Raw genomic sequence first — 25396 nt, 5'->3', positions numbered from 1 at the left:
GGGCGGCATCTAAGTACTCCGACAACGTCATTCCGGCGCTAATGACGCCGACGACGGACCGGGAGCCGCGGACGACGCCTGCCGGCGTGCAGGGGTATTGCTACGCAAAATTTTCCGGATCTAGTCTGACGCCTGAGGATATTCTAAGGTAAGGAATCTATCACTAACTAATGTCTCTTACAGATATATCGTTACACAAGTAGTAACTTGTGCATTTGGGTTCGTGTTTAATATCGAAAAAAAACTCTAGACCGAGTTGAGCTGGAAGATGCTGCAAGACGTCTTGAGTTAATCTTTTTCCAATAGGCTGCCTTAAGCTTGAGTTTGCTTGGAAATATATTTCCGGCTGGTAGGGTCCAAAAGTGGCTCAATCCCAGCTCAAAAAGTATATTATTGACCTGACTAAACCACAGAATATGCCTGTTAACATCTAGGTCCCTGACTTCTAATAGGGCCATGGCATAGTGTGCTATCTTGGGTGTCACCCAGAGTCTCCTCCAATATGCTACTGGCCTATATAGGGGTTACCTCCCAAGTCCAGAAACAAGGGCGCCAATGGGGTGGATTAAGGAAGGCCAATTAACGATCTTAAGAATTTGTTCTGGCCCACCACTAAAGAATCCAAATTAGCGTGACCCCAGAGATCAGCTCCATACAGGATTGAGGCACCAATTTTAGTATTGTAGATTTGTAGCACGGGGGCTATGGGTTTAGTGTAGCAACACCTATGCTCCTTAAGCAAAGCCCCTGAGAGTTGAGCATGTCTAGCATTAAGGCAGTCTAATTGTGGCTTTCAGCTTAGTTTTCTATCTAAAGTTACCCCCAGATAGGGGAAAGTGTCCGTTTGTTCCAACACCCCGTCCATCATTCTAACCTCACCAATGACTTTATTGGAGTTTTGGAGGTCCATATACTTTGTTTTATCAACGTTGATATTAAGATCATGGTACACACATAACTCCTCAAAAGTGCACACTGAAGGCCCTGTCTCATTTTTGATAGAATGAGAGTATCAAGGGAGAAGTGTAGCTCAATGATTAGAGCGGCAGACCCTGATGCAGAGGTCTAGCCCGGGACCAGGGTTCAATTCCCCGCCTCGGCGGGTCTTGGGCTCAAAATTCCACAGACCTGATAATTCTCGCCTCGGTGCCTATTCCAATCATGGAGTCCCACTCTGCAACTCTGGGCAATAGCTTGCTTAATCTCCACAACGGCCCCCACAATGCTAAGGATGCCTGGCCTCCATCTTGGGGGTGCCCAGGAGTGGACGCTTCACAGGGAAAGCCAGGATGGGTTCCACAGCGATATTCGTACAAGCGCCTTGAGACCCTTGCTGGTGAGTAGTGCGCTATACAAGTATTTTTTTTTATCATTGCCAAACATTAGTAATGGGATCTTCGTCCCTACTAGGGTCGGGGCATCCGTAGGGAAATCCTCAAAGTATTTGACTACCCCATTAATATACAACGAGAAGAGGGTGGGTGCCAAAACGCCCCCCTCTTGATGGCACATTTTTCTGTAATACCACCCTCCATATCCCATCTGACCTGTGCATAATTAGCCTAATGCAGATAAAACAACAAAATCCAGGATTTCCAGCAGCATATCCAACTTTAGGAGAGTTTGCCACAATTTAGGTCGCGGGACCAAGTTGAAAGCTGACTTCAGGTCCACAAAAGCAGCATAAGTATTACCAGTCCCCAGAGTCATAGTATGCCAGTAGATACGAATAAACCTTAGCACCTGATCAACAGTGCTTATAAACTGCCGAAACCCTGCCTGTAAATCAGAGAGGATGTGGCATTCCTCCATCCATGCACACATTCTGCCTAACACCACCCTATCCGATACCTTTTGTATGCAGTCAATCAGGCTAATCGGCCTGTAGTTTCCCGGCTTGGAGTGATCCCCTTTTAAAATATGGGTAAAATCACTGCTCCCTCCCAAGTACTGGGTATTGCTGCTCCATTAGCAATTGCATTAGTGAGGAGCTGGATATACAGTGCCCAGGAATCAAGATCGTAGAGGAACAGATCTGTGGGGATACAGTCAAGACTGGGACCCTGCCTTTGGGGAACTGGAGGAGAGCATTTACCACTTCTTGCTTGGTTATACATAAAACTGGGATGGATGGCGGCATTATAAAAAATTCTTGGCAACTGGATCGCAGGAGAACTGATTTTTGTAGTAATCAACCCACTGATCTGATTCCACTTAGTTAATGGGAACTTTCCTAATCTCACCGCTTCCCCACTTTACCATATGCCAAAAAGCCGTTATGTCTCTCCCCGGGAAAGGGTTGAATAAATTGGTCCAGTGGTCTGCATCTCAGTCCCTTTTGGCCTGGGATTGAACTACCTTATAAGCTTCCCTCTTCTCTCTTATCATGTCCTGATCTTTGGACCTGATTGCTGCCGCAAGGGTTCTGTAGGCCGCACGACATGCAGAGTTGTACCAAACTGCAGCCTTGTGGCATGGGGGTTTGTGCACTTACTTGTTCCTAACAACAAAAAAACTTTTGAACCCATTAAAAAGATGCTCATGTGCCAGACCCACATTATCTAGATAAGACTAATGCGAAACATCACCCTGGAGAGTGGTCAGGGCATTATCTACCAGTTTGCACATTTGTATCATCTCTGCATTAGTGGCAACTTTAGCCCATTTTAAGCGTTGTGTGTCATTTGATAATTGAACTTCTACCAATTCTACACATGTCATGGGCCTAGCTGCAGGATTTAAATGAAAAGGCCGCAGAGAAAGGAGCAAGGGGTTGTGATCACTTTCCGGGCACTCATAGACCAGCAGGTCTAGTAAGTTGGGCCAAAACTCCATGTTAATAATAAAATAGTCAATATGACTGGAGCGTTGCCCATAGCTGGATGACTGCTTCCCAATCTTGTCGGATCTCGAGCGCCAATTGGCTGTTCTCAACCTGTGTTCCAGGCAGAATACTTTTAGTTGTAATACTGCACTGGTCCACTTTTTATTGGAGGATGGTCCAGGGGGGGGGAATAGACCACTGTTCGTCCTCCTCTGCACTAAAATTCATGTCCTGTAAATCCAGGGGTTTGTACGTAGAATTAAAATCTCCAGCAATTAATATATTGTTCAGGCCTCTTTGTGTTATTAAAAAGTCGCAGAGAAGGGCTAAAATGTTGGAAGCCTTCCCTCCTTGCAAGCCCCTAGAGCAAATGTTGACAAGTAGAAGGTCAGGGATATTGCCCAGAGTTAACCTAACAATGAGAATATCCTTGGTGTCGATATAATTTTCCTCGAGCTGATATTGTTGGTGCTGCCTAACCCATATAATCAATCCACCTTTGGGTCTACCCCGGTCACCCTTTTCAGCAATTTTAGCAAAATTGATGTAACATGGGCGGAAAACCTGATCCATAGCCCACCTCTCCTGAAAATATATAATATCTTGTTCCTCAATGAAAGAGGACCATTCCGTAGAGCCGATTTTATTTGTGACCCCTGCAATGTTCCATGAAGCTAGTTTAAGGCCTGCTCCCTCAACATTAGGGGCAGTGGTGCTTGGATGTGGACATGAGCCACACCCTGACCCCTGTAAACCAGTATATTTATTACAGTCATTTCCTTTTGGAACCAAATCATGTTCAAATACCCTAGTGCTTCCCGCAGGGTCTGAAGTTCTACTCTGCGATGTCCCATATGTAGGATAAAATAACCGCCAGTGGCTACGTGGGGAACCTTGGTCATCCAAACCTGATTCGTCCATTGGAGGGATAGGCTTCTCAGGTAGTAGAGAAGAACTCAGTCATTCAATGTCCTCCAGATTTGTGAATGACTCAAATCAGTTATAGGTTGGCACATTGTACTCGTACATCCCCTGAGCTTGGGTGGTAGCCATATAATCAGGTCTTGCAGCAGCTAGTGTAGGAACATTACGATAAAAACACCCAAAGGTAAGATGTTGATACTCAGATGCCTTGTGCCAGCCCTTTCAAGGAATGTTTTCACTAAGTGAGGGGACCCAAAATTCAACAGTATACAGTCACCTCTACTGGTTTTAGTTGATTTCCTTATCCAAGGTATCCTACTGATCATTTTAAATTCCTGTAATAGGTGACTGCACAATCCTGTTTTGGTGTCTAGTAGGTGAAGGGCCCTGTTCCAACGTGTAGCCCAATGCTCCTCAGTGCTGGATAATAAAGGAGGGACATTAGAGAGAACAACTGTATATGGCGTGGTCTCAGGGGGTAAGCTGAGGTAGCCCTTACTATGATCGCTAGCCGGGCCACCCCAATTCACCCCCTTGTGGTTCCCCCAGATAGTTCACCCTGGAAACAGGCTTTGATTGTAAAGGATTTACAAAAAGGGGGGTGGTGATGAACAGAGTGTCTGAGTTAAACAGACCACTCTTACCCAGTCCAAAGATCAGGGCTTGATCCATCACCGTTATTTATCTCACTGCCCCATCCCAGCTCAGAACCTGGCTATATGCAAATCAGTCTGTCCCTGGCCCAGTGCATCATGGGAACAGGGCAGACTAAACTACCAAGCCAATTCTTCACCAGAAAGGAGACAAGCTACCGGGGACCGGTTTCTGGCATTTCAGCCTTCTTCGGCCCGGCTTGCTTGAATCCTGATGGAGCAGTGAGAAAGGGACTCATGTCTGAGTATACCCTGCCACACCTATAGTGGCCAAAAACGATTTACAAAAAGGGGGGTGGTGATGAACAGAGTGTCTTGAGTTAAACAGACCACTCTTACCCAGTCCAAAGATCAGGGTTTGATCCATCACCGTTATTTATCTCACTGCCCCATCCCAGCTCAGAACCTGGCTGTATGCAAATCAGTCTGTCCCTGGCCCAGTGCATCATGGGAACAGGGCAGACTAAACTACCAAGCCAATTCTTCACCAGAAAGGAGACAAGCTACCGGGGACCGGTTTCTGGCATTTCAGCCTTCTTCGGCCCGGCTTGCTTGAATCCTGATGGAGCAGTGAGAAAGGGACTCATGTCTGAGTATACCCTGCCACACCTATAGTGGCCAAAAACGATTTACAAAAAGGGGGGTGGTGATGAACAGAGTGTCTGAGTTAAACAGACCACTCTTACCCAGTCCAAAGATCAGGGCTTGATCCATCACCGTTATTTATCTCACTGCCCCATCCCAGCTCAGAACCTGGCTATATGCAAATCAGTCTGTCCCTGGCCCAGTGCATCATGGGAACAGGGCAGACTAAACTACCAAGCCAATTCTTCACCAGAAAGGAGACAAGCTACCGGGGACCGGTTTCTGGCATGTTCCCATCATGCACTGGGACAGGAACAGACTAATTTGCATACAGCCAGGTTCTGAAACTGGGATGGTGCAGTGAGCTAAAAAACGGTGTTGGATCTAGCCCTGATCTCTTGACTGGGTGAGAGCTTTCTGCTTAATTCAGAGACTCTGTCCCTCACCACCCCTTGTTGTAAATATTATTGATTGTAAAGGAAGCAGATTGTGAGTACTTTCCTGGGGAACCTTTGCGCCTACATTAGTGGCAGGACCAACAACAGCTAAGGGCAGAATTGGTACAGGGACTGTTGATGTGCCAAGATCTGTCGGAGCAGTAGGTCCTCCATTCAAAAGTGTGGGAATTGAGGAGGAAAGCTGATGCTCAATATTACTCAATCTAATGTAGATATCTGACAACTTTTCCTCCAGTTTAACTAAAATGCGATCTTCCAGACCACCTAGGACCGCCTTGCAGCAAGCCTGTGATCTGGTATCTCTCGGGCTAGACATGTCTGTGACCGCGACCTTCTGCGTACAGCCTTCCCTGCAGCGAGCAGACCCCCTAGATTTGGCCACTTTGCTAACTCTGTGTGTAGTAAGAGGTAAACCACCTGCCTTCCTTCTCTTAGCTGTAATTGTAGCGGTTCCCTCCCTTGTCCTTGCCTGGCCTTGCCGTTGTGATCGGGTAGATATCTTAGGTGGAGGTGAGAGTGTGGGAGAGAGTACACTAACTATGGTAAGTGAATCTTCAGGTGATACTACTAAAGGCATAGAAACCGGTTGAGACATACATTCAGACATACATTCAGCAGATGAATCTCGAATTAATGAGGGGCCAGCCAAAGGAGCTTTAGATGAGACTTCACGTGGATCAAAAGAAAGTCTCCTATGAGTCAACTCTATTTCATGATTCAAAACAGATTCTGCCCTTGTAAGAAAGGTGTCAAGAGTTCCCGCAACCACTGGACCCCCAGCCCATTTACGAGTGCCCTTACTCATGATTGACAACGACCAGTGTAGACAAATGCTAAAGGAATGTAAAACAATCAATAATTAGAAATAAATGCGACGACACTAAGCAAGTCCTTCGGAAGACGAATCGTTCAATGAAAAGGGGGTGGCCCTGCCCTGCCTCCTCCTGGCTATGACAGGTGTGGACGGGCCCGCCCTTGGCCAGGGCACGCCCACACTGCGGGAGCCCTGGCCCCCTTTTAAGCACCTACTGGTACGCGAGGTCGCGTTGCGTGGCGGAACTGCAATTGGGATGCTCGGGGATGTAGTCCCCTAGCGTCCAGGTATTGGTGGCGGCACTCTGCGGGACTTAGGCAGTGCGGCGACCCCCCTCGGCGTCCTGGGCAGCGTTCAGTGGCAAGTAGGGCAACAGTGAGTCACTTCAGCAAGTAAGGAAAAACGGGCTCCAGAGTTGTACATGCCCACCCTCCTCCCTGGATACCTCTATCTGATCAAGTATTATCTTTATTAGAAACATCACGCATGGGCACTTCTCTATCGCTTACTACTCCATCTAACCCTACTGGCAAAACAATCTGTGATGGAGTCGAAGCCCATGTGCACTCTGCACCGAAGGAGGAGTCACTGCTCTTGTGACTACAAGACTTCTTCGAAGACAAAAACAACATGCAATCATCCGAGCCCAACACCAAATGGCGATCTATGCACAGTGTACAACTCTGCAGCTCTACATGCCAAGAACAGATGCATACTGGTAAGTAGCATTTTCTTTCCTCTCTCAACTCCCCTCCCTGGAGAATTCAGTGGTGCAGGCTTCAGTTAGCAGGGAATAGCCTAACTCAGTCCCTTCTGCTCCACCAGATAGGGAGTCAAAACTCAGCAAGACTTTCGGTTGTAGGGTTTTCTCCTCTAAAAGTCTTGTTTTGCATTGCATTAATACCTCTTGCTTGCTCAGTCGTTACAGCAATGCTTTATGGGACTCATTGAGTCAGGTCTTGCCTCTTGTCTCGGGCCATCATTTCTGAAGCCATGCGAGATGACTGGGACCTGGTAACATTTTCTACACATTGGGGTCTGGACACCACAGATTCGTTGGGCCAAGCAATTGCGACCAGTGTTGTCGTCAGATGAAATGCTTGGGTATGCTCCACCGATTTTTCAGGGGATGTTTAATCCACCCTGATGAATATGTACTTCTAGGGGTCCCATCAGATGACATGCTTGGATACTCTGCAAACGTTTTTTGGGTAATGTCCAATCCACCCCTAATGGGCATGTTCTTTGGTGTGTCCCATTTTACTTTTTTTTTTTTTTTAGAAAAGGCTGATTTTGATGTGGAGCACTTCAAGGACAGTAGGGCTAGGGCCCGTTCCTTTGGTCTTGCTGCTGCTCTACACCCACTGGATCCCCAGTTTCACATTTTGGGTGGCTTTGGCAGAGGGTTTCAACACCACCATTAGACACTGCCGTCCCATCAGCCATCCCAGTCCCAGTGTCTTTAAAGGCAGGGGACTTTATAGGTCATGAGGACAGCATTCCCTTCTCACACACACCCGCCCTCCCCCACAAGCCTCTTTGATTTGCTGTCCCCGGAACACTGCCACCCTGTTGGAGGCAGGATCCAACATTTCCTGCAAGGTTGACAGTCCATCACCTCAGAGGAATAGGTGTTACAAATTGTTAGGCGGGGCTATGCCCTCCCATTTCTGGAGATTCCACTCTCCATTCCACCGGTCCAAGAACGACTGACCGAGGAGCATCTGTCCTTGTTGCATAAAGAAGTGAAGGTGCTCTTGGCCTAAGGGGCCACAGATAGGGTGGTGATACCAAAAGTAGATAATGGATGCTATTACTACTACTTCTTTATGCCGAGAAGGGACAGATGCCTCAGGCCTATACTGGATTTGCGCCCTCTGAAAAAAGCAAATTCAGGATGCTCACTTTGACTCAGATCTTGTCTACCCTCAACCCTGGTGACTAGATGGTAGCTTTGGACCTGCAGGATGCTTATTTCCACTTCCCTGTCCTGCATGCCCACAGGCATTACCTGTAGTTTACAGTGAGCCATAAGCATTTTCCGTGTGCTCAGTTCCCTTTTGGCCTCACCGGTGCCCAGTGTATGTTGACGAAGGTGGTGTCAATGATCACAGCTCATCTGCAGATGCTGGGAGTTCCATTCGTCCCATACCTTGATGACTGACTGCTGAAAGAGTGCTTGTCAACCAGCTGCAGGCAACAGTGAATCTCTTCACATTGCGGGGGTCAATATAAGCCTGACTCCATCTCAGATGCTTCCTTCCAGCTGAGAGATTCTGTACACTGTGTGGTTTTATGCCTATCTTTCGGAGTGGGAAAGTTCAGGAAATTTGGGCTATGATCCCAGTGTCTCAGCCTTGGTCCTGGATCTCATTGAGGTTGACCCTGAGGCTGATGGCCACGTGCATCCTGCTGGTTATACACTCCAGATGGTATATGCAGGTTCTGTAGTGGAACCTAAAGTGGAAGCAAAATCAACTGTACCTCTCTGCACTAATACACACCACTGCAGGCAAGAGACCTGCAGTGGTGGCTACAGGACCACAATTTGCGCTGCACCAGACACACCCCCTTCCCCACCCAGAACTGGCAGTGGTGACAGATGTATTGCTTTTGGGCTGGGGTGGCCATCAGGGAGAGGTAGATATCGAAGGCCTCTGGTCCCTGCAAGAGGCTCAGATCCCAGCTCCACATCAACCTGTTGTAGTAACGAACCATCTGCTTGCTGTTAAAAGCCTTTCAGCCATACATTCAAGGGAGGCTGGTCAGGTGTTCATGGACAACACCGCCATGTGGCAGTGTCAAGCAGGTGGGGGTGGGGGTCATGGGCTCATTGACAGGAGACCCGGCACATCTGGATGTTGCTGGAGCACCAGGAGATTTTCCTGGTGATGCCTTTTTGAACATCAGGAAAGTCCGTCATCGCCACACCGTGGTAGGACTCAAGCCCCCAGCTTGCCTTTCGGCTATCACGCCGCCAGTGTCACCGCGCCAGGAGGCGCTTTAAGCAGTTCGGGGCTCCTGCAGCGTGGGAGCGAGTCATCGCCACACCGGGGCAGGACTCAAGCTCCCAGCCTGCCTTGCAGCTATCACGCCACCACCGTCACCGTGCCGGCAGCATCACTGTGCCAGGAGGCGCTTTAAGCAGCTTGGGGCTCCCGCAGCGCAGGATTCAGCTTGGCAAAGCCAGGGCCAAGGGCAAGCCCGGTAGAGCCCGGAGAGGGATGGGCTGGTCCTCCCCTCTAACACCTACATCTTCAAATAGCTGGGATCACATGGGGAAGAAAACATCTCCTGCTCCGGAGAAGATAACTGCAACTTCTTTAGATACCGCCTCCTGATTGTCCCACCAAGAAGTCCAAAAAGACTGTTGTGCCAGAGCCATGGACATGCAAATCCGGTCAGCCTCATCCGGAGTCTATAATCCACCCAAATTAGTGCGAGCTACTTGATAACGTTGAACAACTCCTACAACTTATCCATGCTCGGTTAGAATCTATAGATCGTACCCTACACGGCTTGATATCATCCAATGTGGCGCATCATGTGATGGGAGACTCTAACAACAGCTCTGCTAATCCTAGTCATTGACACTCATCTACGGCCATCCCTCCTGTTGTCCCCCCTGCTGTTAGTAAAACATGCACATTTGTTTATTTTGATTGTCATAAACTGTGTTTGTTTTATAAAAATAGGACCCCTGGTAGTGAGGCAAACAAACCGCCCTCCACTTCCATTGGTATCCCTCGTGCTGTAGATCAGACCGCCACCACTTTAGACCCTATTGGTTCAGACAACATAAGCCTGGTCCATAGGAGTGGTCCGTCACAGGTGTCCACTCAAGATTCTATGGGTAAGGACAAGGGGTATTGACCACATTTTTCAAGGTTACAGGCTAATGTAAACCCCTCTTCTCTCCACTCCCACAGTATATTGAATCAACATAATATGAATCTTCCCCCTGCTGGTTGTTCCTATGTTGTAATTTTAGTTAATGTACCTTTTACTCCGTCCTAGTCAAAGAGAGTCCACACTTCAGCTTATGGCCAAAGCTCGATTCTGGTTGACACAAAACTCAAAGCGTGGTTATCTTATCCAAAATCATCTGATCATGGCTAGAAGAAAACCGTGGGTTGGGGTGGTGTAAAAATGACCAAAAATGACTGTGTCAGTTTAAACTTCGACAATGAAAGGTTAGTGCAAGATTTTCTGGGGAGTTCACCGATTGCCCCCTCAACTCAAACCCAGATTTATGTAGTCCCTTTGGTCTATTTTATAGCCCTGCAATCAAAATTACTTCCCTCACACATACCCAGGGTTTTCCCTTCATGAGTGTTGGTAACAAACCCATCCAATCGGCCCTTGATGCTCTCCCACTCTCTAATAGATATTCTCTGTTGGAAGATATGGAGGCTTGTGATTGACTCATACCACCGTTGAATCAGTCGCTTCGCCATCTTCTTCCCAATCATCTACATCAAACTGTCCCTTTTTTGGTACCTGCTGTGAGGGCAACAAAGGCTGTTCTAGATCCACAAAGTAGTAATACGCTTTTACCAACTGGCCCTATATCTTCCTTTATCGACTCAACAATGACCTGCTCCCAGGTGCCCCTAAGGGACACAATTTTTCTTTCATGGAACATAGCAGGCTATGAAAATAAAGAAGATAATCAAGATTGGTATAAATTGTTCATGTACTGTGATATTGTTTGCTTCCAGGAAACTTGGGCTGAGCAGCCTATTTATGGAAATGGATTTCGCTCTCTTGTCACACCAGCCCCTCCCTTCGTATCAGGCCGATCTAAAGGCAGCATCGGAAAGAGACACGTTAGTGATAGATTCCTTACCTTAGAATATCCCCAGGCGTCAGACTGGATTCGGAAATTTTTTGCGTAGCAGTACCCATGCGCGTCGGTAGGCGTCGTCCGCGGCTCCGATTAAGTCGGCGGCGCCATGATGACGTCGTCGGAGTACTTAGACGCCGCCTCCGCGCGCTGACGTCAGTTCTTCTTTTTCCACGCCAGCAAGCGCAGATCCGGAAAAAGTTGTACCCTAGTCAATTTTTGACTAACTTTTTACGATCCTTTTGATCTACTTTCGAAGTTTCTCAACTCCAACGGTGCCGGTAGGGATGCCCGGGTTCAAGCCCTGCGCCGACTGATGTCGGTCACCGACCCCCATCGCCGGTGCCTGCACTGTCTAGGCCCGGACCACGACGACAAGTCCTGCTCCGACTGCCAGGCCCTGACTTCTAAAGCTAGACAGGATCGGTCCCGTAAGCGACTCGAGCTTCGGCATTCTGCCCGTGCCGCTGAGGTCCCGGTCCGAAAGAAGGTCGAGGGACCGGTCGCGGGCCCAGAGTCACCACAGTTCCGGGAGTCGTCTTCGGGTTCGAAGTCCTCAGGTAAGAGGCACAAGAAGTCGAAGAGGCACCATCTCTCTTCTGACTCCCCGGCGCTCGCGCGATGCGGGCGGGGGTTCGGGCAACACCGCCGGAGCTGCAGGCGTCCTTCCTCTCGGCCATGAGGTCGCTCACTTCCCCATCGGGTTCTGCGGCGCCTTCGGGTACCCCAGCGGGCCGGATGCTTCGGCCCCTGCGCCATCAGGATCGGTCGACCTCACGACTTTGCCGGGCCCCTGCCCAATGGGTGTCGCCGCCGGCGTCGTCCCTGGTCCTACCTTCGACTGGGTTTGTTGTCGGAGCGGCGCCGCTCTCGACGCCATTTGGAGATTTCTCTTTCTATGACTCGGCCCCATCCTTTGAGCCTCAGTACCAGGCAATGGGTGACGAAGGGGATTGGGAGAGTTCTGAGGACCCTCTGGCAAGTGAGTGTCAGTCTTCTGCGGACTGGACTGGAGAGCTTGGGGAGGCCAGTGGTCTAGACACTTCGCCCGACACTGGTTTTGTCTCCCCTCCTAGCGTGGCTACAGAGGAGGGGGCTGCTTATAGCGTGGTGCTGATTAGGGCGGCCAAAGCCTTGGGCCTTGAGCTCCCCGTTGCAGCCATGAGGACTAACCTCATCACTGAGGTCCTTAAACAGCAGTGAAGCTCGGCCGAGCCTCTGCTGCCGTTTAATGAGCCCTTATCAGACGTTCTTCTGGGCACTTGGTCAAAGCACGCTACAGGTCAGCCTGTGGATAGGAACGTGGCCAGGCACCACCGCCCGGCTCCGGGCAACCCTTGCTTTCTGTCTACCCACCCCACTCCCGAGAGCCTGGTTATCCAGGCCTCTAATTCCCAGACCGCATTCAGGAAGGCTCCCCCCGATCGGGAATCCAAGAGGTACGAGCAATACGGGAAGAAAGTTTTCTCCTCCCTGAGTTTAGGATTGCGGTCAGTCAACACCGCATGCCTCTTTGGCAGCTACACTTAATCTCTGTGGGATACGGTTGCGGACGTGTTGCCAGAATGTCCGGTGGAGGTCCGGGCTAAACTCGGCCAAGCCCTTGTGGAGGGTCGTGATGCGGCGCGTTATTCCATCCAGTGTGGGCTGGAAACTACTAACTCACTGGGCAGAGCGATGGCAACGACGGTGGCGATTCGTCGCCACGCCTGGATGAGGTCCGCCAACTTCTCGGCTGATTTCCAAAACACACTTATGGACATGCCGTTCGATGGCCGTCGCCTCTTTGGCGACAAGGCAGACCATGCGCTTGAGCGCTTAAAGGACTCCAGGGCTACGGCAAAGTCCTTGGGCATCTCGGCCCCACGCCAGCAATCGGCTGCCTTTCGCTCCTTTCGTGGCCAAGGAAGGGGCGCCCCAACACTTCCTGCCAGCCACGGGCCGCAGACTACCGTCCAGCGCAGTGGCGAATGTAGAAACCGCCGTGGCGGCGGTCTTGGACAACGGCGAGGCCAGTCCACACTTGCCCCCTGCAGCATCTGCCTCAAAACCTTCCTAGTCCGAGCTTTCAGGCCCATGTGACGCCAGTGGGGGGCAGGGTTCGCCATCACCACCTCCACTGGCGCACTGTCACATCAGACAGGTGCTGCAAATCGTCCGAAGGGGCTACTCCCTCCCTTTCGAGGCGACCCCTCCAGCCATGCCACCGCAGTACCACCGCGTGTCGGCGATCACTTGAAACTTCTAAAAGAGGAAGTTACGGCCTTCTCGGACAAAGGGGCCATCCAGCGCGTTCCTGGGCCAGAAGTAGGGTGTGGTTGCTACTCCCACTACTTTCTGGTACCCAAGAAGGGCAAAGAGGGCCTATGCTCTATCTTGGACCTCCGGAACGTCAACGGCTTCCTCCGGAAGGAGAAGTTCAAGATGCTGACATTTGCTCAGTTCTTAGCTGCCCTAGACCCTAGGGACTGGATGGTAGCGTTGGACTTGCAGAACGCTTATTTTCACATCCCTGTCCTGCCGGCCCACCGGCGTTAACTGCGGTTCACACTAGGCCACGAGCAGTTTACCGTGCTCCCCTTCGGCCTTACCAGCACCCCTCGGGTGTTCATAAAAGTGATGGCAGTGGTCGCTGCTCATCTGCGCAGGCAAGGGGTTTCAATCTTCCCCTACCTTGACGACTGGTTGCTGAAGGCGGTCTCACCCAAGACAGTCGTCAGCCACCTCCGGGCTACAGCCGACCTCCTGCACCTGCTGGGGTTCTCTATCAATGTGCCGAAGTCACACCTGTGTCCCTCTCAGAAGCTCCTCTTCATCATCGGAGCGGTTCTAGACTCGGGGCAGTGTCGGTTTATCCTCCCGAACAGAGAGTTCGGGATATTCAGGTTCTGATTCTGATCTTTCAGCCTTTATCCCGAGTCTCGGTCAGGTTGACGCTGCGGCTTCTGGGTCTGATGGCCTCCTGCATCCTGCTGGTGCATCACGCCCGGTGGGAGATGCGGGCTCTGCAGTGGGACCTGAAGTTTCAGTCGGCCCAGCATCAGGGCAACTTGTCTGACCATGCTAGCAGCAGAGTACAAAATTCCCCAGAGATGGTGTGTATGCGTGGAGATAAGGGTGGGTATGGTCAATACCGTGACCGGAAGACTTCCCTAGTCGGAACTTGGAGAGCCCCATACACTCAGAGTAATCGGTGTGAAACACACCCTTACTGGAGGGTATCCAGTGTCATCATCGACTCACTGCCCCTCGACAGACCGGCGCTGCAATGTCTGCCGGAGTCCCGGAAGGTACTCTTTTGGCGGGGTTCTTTATTTCCTTGCCGATGGTGGGTGTAAGTAAGGAGATCGAGGAGTGTAGTCAGTGTAAACGTGAGTGAAGGTAAAAAGGGTAAAACAGTCCACACTGAATTTTATTAACGTGGCTGGTTCCCTGGTTAAAAGGGGTGAGAGGGGAACTAGAGACCGTAAAAGTGTACAGAACTCTAATTCAACCCCCTGGTGTGGTCAACATGTTTCTCGCCTGATGGCGATTCGTCAGGACCTAAATACAGTACTGCACAGAAAGAAAAATATATGAACACAGTGTTCATACAGTATGTAGAAGGTAAATACAACCTCTCTCTTTCGGAGGAAAAGAGGTCCTTGGGGTCCTGCTCTATTTAGGCGACCCTAGGGGGATTGGATGAGGCCTCGCAGCGTACTCCCGTGAGGTCAGCGCTATTAAGTTACAGGAACCTTAGTTATGGCGCTGGAGTGGCGGAACACCTACCCCTCACGCTCGCAGCACCTGGTCAGGGTGCGGAGCAGCTGGTGAAAAAAAAAAAAAGGAAAAAAATCTTGTCTGACCATGTCTTGATCTTGGAGGGTACTGCAAGACAGTTGCAGTGGTTTAACATTTGTTAAAAAGCTGCTCTCAGTTCCTCCATCCTGCTCGGATCTAATTGCTCATAATGAACTTGGCCTTTCTTTTATCACTGACTCAATCAAATTGGCCCCACTTTATTATGGCTAAGAATCTGTAAGAGTGACTCGGTCAAGATAAACCAAGTGGAATTAAAAGATATATTAAATCTTGACTAAACCAACAGTATCCCATGGCTAGCATATGTTAAGAAGTTGTTCACAGATCTGGGCCTTGCCTTCCTGTATTCAACACCCTCCAAATGCCTGTCTTTTCTAAAATCAAACTGAGAAAGGCTGTTGCCACAAAGTGTGCATTAGAAAGATGGCACTGTAACCATAATAAAGTCGCTGTTTCATTTTATCAGAATATGCCTAGAGTGGCCATGGGTCATGATTCCGATCTCTCCTTTATTTCCAACAACATGCATCGTTATCTATTAACAATGATGAGATTGAACCTTTTTCCCTTAATGATAGGTTACCCAGCTCAATCACATTCATTAAATCATTTATCGCTATGCCAGTGTGATGATTGATCCGCACAAACCATGTTGCACATTTTATTTTACTGCTGTTTTTATATAGTGGGAAAGATTCATTCAACTGCGAATGGGGGAAAGAGCCTTGGCTCGATCTGTTAGCCTCTGCCGCGAACACGTAGGGTCAACACTCCTGGGAGTTGGAGTTTCCAAAGCGGCTCTCACTTGGAGATGCATTCCTTGTAGAGTTGAATTCAGGACTCCTTGAGAACATCCTGTCTCAGCAGCAGGGAAGGGTTCTGCACCCGAACGGGCTCAGACTCCGCCTCCATGCTTGGAGTGTTTGACCTTTCACCAATTCTGACTCTGCACGCTTTTCCCCCTCCTGAGGCGGAAGCCGGGAGGTCTCTTGCCTATCCTCTGTGTTTTTATTGATTTTAATTGCAGCATCTTGCATTTTGCACTTCGCCTCACCTGAGCTGAATAGGTGGGATTATTATTGTACATTTGTGCTTTGGACCCCCCAGCGCTCGTTGCGCTTCAAGTCTCCCTCTCACCCCCTCCCCTCTTGCACCGGACCTGCTCTCGGCTGAGTATCGACGCCGAGGGCAGAGCACCGGTTTTTGGCCGCCATCTTGGGTAGGGTTGGGCTTACTGACGCAATTTCAGCGTCATAAAAGGGACGAGAGGGCGAGTGCAGGTAATTCTGACTCTGCACGCTTTTCCCCCTCCTGAGGCGGAAGCCGGGAGGTCTCTTGCCTATCCTCTGTGTTTTTATTGATTTTAATTGCAGCATCTTGCATTTTGCACTTCGCCTCACCTGAGCTGAATAGGTGGGATTATTATTGTACATTTGTGCTTTGGACCCCCCAGCGCTCGTTGCGCTTCAAGTCTCCCTCTCACCCCCTCCCCTCTTGCACCGGACCTGCTCTCGGCTGAGTATCGACGCCGAGGGCAGAGCACCGGTTTTTGGCCGCCATCTTGGGTAGGGTTGGGCTTACTGACGCGATTTCAGCGTCATAAAAACGGGCAGGGATGACTCCGCGCAGCGGACGCGATCAGCGGTCGCGCCGGATCTGCGCCGGAGTCGTGCCAGAGTCCTGCCCGTCTGCGCCCGTCCGCGACACGGCAGCGGTCGGCACGGCGGCAGGCTCTGTACTTAGGCGTATGTACTCTGCTGAGGATCTACTCTCTTTTAACCCTAACACCGCCACTTGTCGGTATGTGTTCCCCGGCCGCTTTAAAGGTAAATGCTGCTGCCCAGGTTGCGGTTGGTATCCTAACATTTACCGGGCTTCGGAGGGTTCCCGGCCATCCCTGTCTAAACAGTTTAAGTGCTTACTACTTAACACCCGTTCATTGCATAGGCACGCTTTGGACATCTTTGAGCTACTTACCTCTGAGAAACCACTCTGTCTCATGCTCACAGAAACATGGCTCTGCGATTCGTCTAATCCTGACATCACGGTAGCCTTCCCGCCAGAATATATTGTTTACAGACAGGATAGGACAGTGGGAAAAGGTGGCGGTGTTGCACTTGCAGTCCTAAAATCTTTTGCCTGCTCAATAATTCCATCTCTGTCTATTCCTGGCTGCGAATCCCTCGCCTTCTCCATTGCACTATCCCCGCATCAATCTTTTACCGGGCTTCTTGTTTATAGACCTCCGGGTCTGCGGGGTTCCTTCTTTGAGGACCTTCAATCGGTTATCACTTCTCTCTGCTTGAAGGTGGAAAACTGCATAATGTTAGGGGATTTTAACATCCATATGGACGTCGAGTTTGATAGCGAAGCGACTAAAATCAAGGACATTACTGCCCCTCTTGGTCTAATTCCTCACATCTCAAGTGCAACGCACAACAAGGGTCACACGCTTGATCAAGTGTTTTCCACCTTTCCCCTTGTTATGTCCCAGCCCACCCCTGTTCTCTGGTCTGACCACACATTGATCAGTTTTTTGATCCAGGGCAGAAGTAAAACTACTTATACTAACTCAGACCACCACAGACATCCCAGAAGACCCCTACATAAAATTACTCCTGAGAATCTGGCTCAAACGCTTCAGGATTATCCCTGTATCCAATCCGGCCATCTGGAGAGGGACCTTGAAACCTTCCAGGAATGGTTAACGGATAGGCTTGATGATCTCGCGCCTTTCTCCACCCCTTCTTCATCCGTCAAGCGTAGTTCGGCCCCTTGGTTTTCTAAATCACTTGCTCTAGCACGCCGTAATTGTAAGGTAGCCGAAAGACTCTGGCGGAAGCATTATGATCTAGAAACTAAGTTTGCTTATAAACTAGCTATTAAATCCTACCATTCTGACATTCTTGAGGCCAAAAAAAACTATTTTTCAGATAGAATCGAGTCTGCGGCAAACTCCAGTAAAGAAATTTTTTCCATTGTCAAAGAATTTACCTCTCCAAAATCGAGCATAGTCCAGCACAAGTTCTCTGAACCCTGGGTTAGGGAGATGGCCATTTTCTTTAACACTAAAATCAAATTGATTCAAGAATCCTTTCCTCCTGCTGTTCCAACTGCTTTAATGTATGAATCTAATTTGATGTCCTCATCTCCTGACTCCTGCCCCACTCTATCGGAGTTTCCCCCCTTACTGGAATCTAATTCTCTGGATCTTCTACTCAAAATCAAATCTGGCTCCCCGCTTGACCCTTGTCCGGCGAGTTTTCTAGCTAGGAATGCCTCGACCCTGAATCCCATAATCTCCCCCATTCTCAACCTTTCTCTGTCCAGCGGCACTGTTCCACCAGCCTGGAAGAAGGCTATGGTTGTTCCCCTTTTAAAAAAACCAGGCCTCGATCCAGAGATACATGCCAACTATAGGCCCATATCTCTCCTACCCACCCTGGCTAAGATCGTCGAGAAGCACGTTCACCTTGTGCTGTCTTCCTTCCTTGAAGACCATGGGTTACTCCACTCCACCCAATCTGGCTTCCGCTCCAATCTGAGTACTGAGACCGCTCTTTTGGAAGTTAGCGAAGCCATCAAGGAAGTCCTCGACGCAGGCGGAAGAGCAATGCTGGTGATGTTGGACTTGTCGGCGGCCTTCGACACCGTCCCGCATGAGGCCCTCTTGAGAAGACTTCACGAGATCGGTCTCAGAGGGACGGTGTTGAGCTGGCTGAGATCTTTTTTAGCGGGTCGCCGTCAAGTGGTCTGGGCCCCCCCGTACTCTGCCGAAGTTCCGCCCATGGATGTCGGAGTCCCGCAAGGGTCGGTGCTGAGCCCGACCCTTTTTAACATCTTCATGACTCCATTGGCGGCGCTGGCGGAGTCAATGGGTGCCCAGATCATATCATACGCTGACGACACCCAGCTACTCTTCACCTGCAAGAAGGGCACGGAGTTTGACGGGGAGAGCATCCGTGGTTGCCTTGGGGCCGTCTTCAACTGGTTTCAGCGAAGCAGCCTCAAATGCAACCCTGATAAATCTGAGGTGCTCTTCTTCGGATGTCCGGCAGAGCCGCCCTGGCAGGAATGGTGGCCAGAGAGCATGTCCCCCCCTGCCTCCTCTTCTTCGGTTGCAAAAAACCTGGGAGTTAAAATTGATAACACCCTTGCTTTGAAAACGCAGATCGCAGGCCTCACAGGTACCTGTTTTGGTCTGCTAAAAATGATTCGTAAATTCCTTCCTATGCTCCCCGCTGCCCATAGGAAGTTGATAGTACAAGCTCTGATTTGTTCCAGGCTTGACTATTCTAACATCCTCTACCTGGGCTTGCCGGATTATCTTTTGCACAAACTCCAGGTTGTACAAAACTCTGCGGCTAGAGCCATCTTCGGCCTACCCCGGCAAGCCAGAGCCTCTGAGTTGCTAGTCTCCCTGCACTGGCTTCCGATTAAAAAACGAATCATATTCAAAGCTCTTACACTGGCCCACAAGGCACTCCATCTGGTTGGGGCCTCTTACATTAGGAAACGGCTTTCCTTTTATAAGCCCACCAGATCTCTCCGGTCGGAAAATCTTGGCTTGGCAATGGTGCCTCCCATTAAGAAAGCCAGAATTGGTGGACGTTCCTTTAAACATCTTGCCCCCAGACTATGGAACTCTCTTCCCGTTGGTCTCCGCCACATCTCCAATTTGTTTGCCTTTAGAAAGGCCCTGAAAACGTGGCTTTTTAATCAATAATACTGTTATGTCTGTTATCCTTCTTCTTTTTCAGTAATGGGTCAGAAAGCGCCGGGACACTCCTTGGAGTAGCCGTGCGCTATATAAGTCACCCATTAACATAACATAACATAACCAGATGTTGTTGAGGTTATCGTTGTAAGTCCGGTGCCCCTCTACAAAATCTATATACGTCTGCCATTGGGATAAGTTTGTGGCTTAGTGGGTGATCAAACACTTTATGGTAAACTGTCTGAGGTTTTGTTGTTTGTATTGTCTTTAGCACAGCAAGGCCTTGCTCTGGTTCATAGTGAAAGGTTATCAGTTGGCTATTTCGCCATTTTTATGGTTGTTGGACCAGCCTTCATTATTTAAATCATCAGTTGTGATAAGTTGCTTTAAAATGCTTCAACAGTTGTCCTCCTCCCCTCTTTTTGTTATGCATCTTTGGGTCTTAAATTTGGCTTTGACCTTCCACATGTGTTCTTCATTTGAACCCATGCTTATCTTTCCACTCTGGTTGCTCCCCCACAAATTAGTCTTCTTGATGGTTATAACCATGGGTGAGGAAACTTCAAGTTCTCAATGTGAACCCTCCGTACACTACCATCTAACGGGACAAGTTGGTTCAATCCAACTTGTGGCTCCTTTTTTCCTAAGGTAGTGACTAATTTTCACTTTAGACAAATATTCACCCTTCTGACAGTCTTTGCTCCGCTTCACCCCTTTCAGGAGGAGGAACAATCATCGCCTTATCCAAAGAGAGCTCATTGTTTTTATATTGATCATAATTGGCAGGAGGATGAACAGCTTTTTATCGGGTTCAAAGGAGTGAAGAAAGGTAAAGCAGTATAGAAAAGAACCATTTCTTTCTTGATTTTGCGCTGCATAAAGATTTGCTATGAGCTAGAAAGAACGCAAGGAGTTAAAGAAATGATATACATATAGTAATTAGAAACATAAGTCTTGAAGTAGTAACAACATTGTTATTTAATCACAATGTGTAGGTACGTATTGTCACAGAATAATGCAAAATTTAAAACGTATTGTGCCCCAGAAGGAAAAGGGTTGGGAGTATAAGGAGGAGTGTAGGGTAGTTTAGAAAAGTGACATAACAATGGTCAACCAACCTTAATATACACTGCAATATTTGATTCCCAAAACATGGCCAAAGGTTTAAAATTAATTTTTGTACAGCATGCTTCCAAAAGAAAATACAATCAATGATCTATATGGAAGAAAGCTGATGACAAGAAAGCTGTTGACGTTTCGACCCATGGATTAATGCAGGCAATAGATGATGCCTTGCTGGGGGTCTTCATCAGGACGGGGTGGGGCGTATTACCTAAAAGGGGGGTACTGGACAGGTTGGTATGGATCAAGGAAGATCTAATCAGGAAATAACAAAAATGGTTGAAAAGGGTTGGTTCGAGGCATGTGGGCTGCTGAATTCATATCTGTGCATAGATCGCCGCCTAGTGTTGGGTCCGGATGATTGCACATTGTTGTCCTGGAAGAGTCTTCGAAGTATCACGAGATAGGTGGCTCCTCCCCTGGACTACAGTGCGCATGGGCATCCTCTCCATCCCCAGATTGTTTTTTTCCGCCATTGGGTTCGGATGTACTTTCTTAACTCCAGTTCGGAAACTTTGTATTAACTCTTTACTAAGGCCAAAAGGCCTTCAAAGCGTCGGTATTGTCTCGTTCGGTGCCTGTTTCTTCTCCAGTTCTTCGAACCGGACGTCGGGAGCGGTTTTTCGCTTTCGACACCAAAGGCCCAAACTACGACGACGATGGATCGGAGCCCGTTCAAACGATGCCCCGTCTGCAATTCGAAATACCCCCACATTGATGTGCACCCAGTGTGCAATAAATGTTTATCCCCCGAGCACGACGAGGCCAGCTGTATGGCCTGCTCGAATTTCCGCTCCAAGAAGATGCTTCGAGTTCGACGCGCAGCAAGACAGTCAACGTCCGAGCCGGTCAACATCTTCGAGGCCGGTGACGAAGAAGGCGCCAAAGAAGAAGAAGAAGAAGAAGAAGATCCTGACGAGCAGTCGGAACCAGCGTCGGAGCATGACTGCAACTTCGAGGTGGACGAGCAAGATGAGGAATACGTCCACGAAGAAGACGTCGTCGAGGTAGGGGACGACGAGGGGGCCATCGGAGCCGTGGATGACGACTCCAGTGATGAGCCAGGCCCAAACGCAGTAGCGGGGCCTACTACAGACAATACGCTCCCTACGGCTCAGGTCGAGGCATCGCCGAAAGGCCTTAGCCAAGATCTTCCTTTACATTCTATAGGCCCGCATCCAAGCCAGGCTAAGAATACTTCGAAGGAGCCATCGGTCGATTCTTCAAAATCGAAACCAAAACCTACAGAGCCAAAATCGAAACCGAAACTACTTAAAGTGGTCGTCGGATCGACGTCGACGCCAGTCAAGTCAAAGACTATCGACGACCCTTCGACGTTGAAAGGGGGCGTCGCCTCGAAGACTGGAGCGTCAAAGCAAAGCTCTACCGTCAAGCACGTCACCTCGACGCCGTCGACGTCGACGCACAAACATGGCGACAAGACCAAAGGCCTCCAGACCAAAAAGGCTGTCGAGCCGAAGATTTCATCGCTCAAACCGCTACTAAGCAAACCACTCGAGTCGAAAACCAAAGTCGACCGAAACAGCAGGTGACATCGACGCCCAAGGCCGTGCATGCTACGCATCGGGAGCTCGAGTCGACGCAATTAGGCAAACGTGCTACTGAGTCGCCGAAGCAGCTCGGATCGACCGCTACGGCAAGCTCAAAAAAGGTTGGCCACCCTCCGATTAAATTCGGTCTGCCGCCAATGGCTCGAGCCAAGCATCTCGAACACCACAAAGGCACCGACCCTTCCAAAACGTTGTCTGCGCCTTCGAAGTCCACCCCTGAAGAGGTTTTGTTCCAAGAACCCTCGTACGACAACCAGTCGAAACTCTTCATCGACTCTGAATCGGGCAGGCTTACCATCCATAAACGGAAGATTACACCTGAGCATCCCTTGGAGGCTTATAAAATCCCTCTAAAACGGAAGAAAGACTTGGCCACCTCACCAGTTCTCTTTGAACACGTTCAGAGCTATTCACAACAGATGGCATATTCTCCAGCACAGAGCGAGGACGACATGGGTGATGAATATGGTCAGGCGGCCTTCACTTATCACGCGGACGCTGATCAGGAGGAACCTCAGCAATGGTCTGATGCTGTAGATCAAACTGTAGATCCTGATGATCCACAAGCTACACCGGACGCTCAGTCCTACAGTGTCAAAACTTTGCCTACTGGAGATACGGCAGCGTTTAACGCTTTGATAGAAAGGGCAGCCCTCAACCATGACGTGGAAATGCACGCAGAACCTGTGGAAGAAGATTTCTTATTTGACACTTTCTCCACCTCTGAAAGATCCTCAAAGACTTTGCCTATGCTAAAAGGGGTCCTCAAGCATGCTGCGGACATTTTCAAAGAGCCCACAAAAGCAAGGGTTATCAACCCACGGATTGAAAAAAAATATAGGCCTGCTCCAGTGGACCCCACCTACATCAAAGGCCAACTCCCATTGGACTCCCTCGTAGTGGCCAATGCTCGCAAGAGGGCAAACTAGTGGTGACGCTCCTCCTCCGGACAAAGAATCAAAGATCTTGGAGGCGTCAGGAAAGCGAGTGGCAGCACAGGCTGTTAATATTTGGAGGATTTAAAATACACAGGCCCTATTGGCTAAATACGATAGGGCTCACTACGACACACTAGAACAGTTGTTGCAACACCTGCCTGATGTTTACAAAGAGGGAGCAGAAATGATCATAGAGGAGGGGAAGTTAGTTTCTAATGCATCCATCAAATGCGCACTGGATGCGGCAGGCACGGCAGCTAGGGCCATTAACACTAGTGTAATGTTGCGGCGTCACGCATGGCTCCGCATCTCCGGGTTTAAACCCGAGATTCAAACAACTTTGCTCAACCAGCCAGTTAACCCAGACTTCCTTTTTGGTCCCGAGGTAGACACAACCCTCGAAAAAATTAAGAAGGACACTGAGACAGCAACATCCATGGGGGCTCTGCAGTCACAGCAGTTTCGGGGCAGTTCCTTTCGTCGCTCGGGTAAAAGGGGAGCCTCTAGAGGACAAGCTTTACAGCAAGCCCAGTACAGCAAAGGGAGCACGCAAACCACCTATACAAAGAATACCAGGGGTGGATATCGTGGGAACAGCGCCAAGGGCAGAGGACGTGGTAATAACAATGCCAGATCCTCCGCTCCCAACAAACAGTGACGCCTTGTCACTGCCCCCGACCATTTAACACCCGTCGGGGAAAGACTCCAGCAGTTCCTGCCAGTCTGGGAAGGCATTACCACGGACAGGTGGGTGAGACAACTTATCCAATACGGCTATTGTCTAGAACTAACCTCCACCCCCCCAACCTACCCCCAAGGCACCGTCCTATGTCCGCAGAGCACATGCACTTATTGCAGCAAGAAGTACTCTCCATGCTGCAAAAAGGGGCAATAGAGCTCGTGCCTGCAGAAGAACGAGTTACAGGAGTGTACTCTCTGTACTTCTTAATCCCAAAAAAGGACTTTTCCCTGCGGCCCATTCTAGACCTCAGACCCCTCAACCAATACATTCTGTCAGAACACTTTCATATGTTAACCTTACAGCAGGTCCTGCCTTTGCTCAGTCAGGGCGACTTCCTAGCGACCCTAGACCTCAAGGATGCATATTTCCACATTCCCATTCACCCAAATCACAAGAAATATCTCAGATTCACCATCAACAATCAGCATTACCAATTCAAAGTCCTGCTTTCGGGGTCACCACTGCCCCCAGAGTGTTCACCAAGTGCTTAGCGACTGTGGCTGCGCACCTTCGGAGACAACACATTCATGTATATCCCTACCTGGACGACTGGCTTGTTCAGGCAAAGTCAGCCCAGCAGTGTGCCAGACACATGTCACGTACGATTCACCTCCTTCACAGTCTGGGGCTCTCAATAAACTACGCAAAGTTGCACCTTCAGCCCGCCCATGTGCAGCAGTACCTAGGGGCGACATTAAACACTCTGACGGCAACGGTGCAGCCAAATTCTGCCAGAGTCAAAAGCATGCAGCTGCTCATTCAAAGATTCAGGCCTCAGCAATCTCTCCCAGCGCAGGTGTTCATGCAGCTGATCGGTATGATGGCCTCCTGCATATTCATAGTCCCGCACGCGAGGCTGCACATGCGTCCCCTTCAAGAATGCTTAGCACGACAGTGGAACCAGGCTCATGGGCATCTGAAAGACCTAGTGTTGGTAACCGGTCGTGCATACAACTCTCTGCATTGGTGGAATCCACAAAACCTTTGCAGGGGACGACCGTTTCAAGAGCCTGTCCCACAGATAGTGCTGACGACGGACGCATCTCTCCAGGGTTGGGGAGCGCATGTCCTCCATTACACTGTGCAAGGACTATGGACCGCGCAGCAGCAAAAGATGCATATCAATCTTTTGGAGCTGATGGCAATCTTCATGGCACTGAAAGCGTTCAAGTTGCACCTGTGCAACAAGGTCGTGTTGATCCGGACGGACAACTTGACTGCCATGTATTACATCCAGAAACAGGGAGGCACACACTCCCCGCAGCTATCTCACCTAGCCCAGAGCATGTGGAAGTGGGCCATTCAAAAGAACATCTTCCTCATGGCGGAACATCTTCCGGGCAAAGACAACCAGATGGCGGACCTGCTCAGCAGGCACAGTCATCAGATGCACGAGTG

The 25396-nt window shown here is 49.6% G+C and overlaps 1 protein-coding gene across 1 annotated transcript in view; it reads left to right on the top strand.

Annotated features, from left to right (window-relative positions):
• Window positions 1-25396, top strand: part of RNF213 (ring finger protein 213) — a 2876335-nt gene that overhangs the window by 1952150 nt on the left and 898789 nt on the right. The window lies entirely within an intron of this gene.

This window comes from Lissotriton vulgaris, chromosome 7 (genome assembly GCF_964263255.1).
Source record: "Lissotriton vulgaris chromosome 7, aLisVul1.2, whole genome shotgun sequence".
Classification (NCBI taxonomy): domain Eukaryota; kingdom Metazoa; phylum Chordata; class Amphibia; order Caudata; family Salamandridae; genus Lissotriton; species Lissotriton vulgaris.
Note: the sequence above shows the minus strand (reverse complement) of the source record. Positions and strands in the feature narration are given on the sequence as shown.